Below are 1,372 nucleotides of genomic sequence, written 5' to 3'. Positions count from 1 at the left end.
AGCAGAATTCATGGTTCCATTTACCACAGCAAGTCTTCCAGGTCCTGAAGCAGCATAACAGTCCCAGACCATCACGCTACCGCCACCATATTTTACTGTTGGTATGATGTTCCTTTTTTGAAATGCAGTGTTACTTCTACGCCAGATGTAATGGGACATACACCTTCCAAAAAGTTCAACTTTTGTCTTGTCAGTCCACAGAGTATTCTCCCAAAAGTCTTGGCGATCATCAAGATGTTTTCTGCCAAAACTGAGATGAGCCTTTGTTCTTATTGCTCAGCAGTGGTTTTTGTCTTGGAACTCTGCTATGCGTGTCATTTTTGCCCAGTCTCTTTCTTATGGTGGAGTCATGAACACTGTCCTTAACTGAGGCAAGTGAGACCTGCAGTTCTCTGGATGTTGTTGTGGGGTCTTTTGTGACCTCTTGGATGAGTCGTTGCTGCGCTCTTGGGGTAATTTTGATCAGCCGGCCACGCCTAGGAAAGTTCACCATTGTTCCATATTTTCGCCTATTGTGGATAATGACTCCCACTGTGGTTTGCTGGAGTCCCAAATCTTTAGAAATGGCTTTAGACCTTTTTCCAGACTGATAGATCTCAATTACTTTGTTTCTCATTTTGTCCTGAATTTCTTTGGATCGCAGCATGATGTCTAGCTTTAGAGGATCTTTTGTTCTAGGGTTAAGATAATTGTGTAAATTCGCGCTAATGGTAGTGGGTTTGGAGAAAGAAAACCAGAGGTGGATAACTTAATTTGCTTGAAGCTTTTATTAAGATATAAAATATATGGGGGTGGGAAAAAAAAAAGTTTTAAAAGGGTGATATGTATCACCAGGATTAGTGTACAAATTTCTTTAAAAATGCACCAGGCTAATATGATAAAAACATAAAACATAGAAAGAAATTTGATGATTGAAATTAATCTTCCTTCTCAGGTGCGACGGGTAGGTTAGATCGGCTGGGCCTGTTGTTGAGTACTTGTAGAATGTGGATAGGGACTCTCATAGGAGAGGATTAGATACACAGCTCAGCAGACTGTATCACACAGGATAAGATTAGATACACGGCTCAGCAGACAGTATCACACAGGATAGGATTAGATACACAGCTCAGCAGACAGTATCAAAAAGGAGTGGATTAGATACACAGCTCAGCAGACAGTATCACACAGGAGAGGATTAGATACACAGTTCATCAGACAGTATCACATAGGAAAGGATTAGATACACGGCTCAGCAGACAGCATCACACAGGATAAGATTAGATACACAGCTCAGCAGACAGTATCACACAGGAGAGGATTAGATACACGGCTCAGCAGACAGTATCACACAGCATAGGATTAGATACACAGTTCAGCAGACAGTATCACA

Source organism: Phyllobates terribilis, unplaced genomic scaffold (genome assembly GCF_046119375.1).
Source record: "Phyllobates terribilis strain yellow unplaced genomic scaffold, ASM4611937v1 Scaffold_176__1_contigs__length_3987557, whole genome shotgun sequence".
In the NCBI taxonomy this organism is placed as follows: Eukaryota; Metazoa; Chordata; class Amphibia; order Anura; family Dendrobatidae; genus Phyllobates; species Phyllobates terribilis.
Note: the sequence above shows the minus strand (reverse complement) of the source record.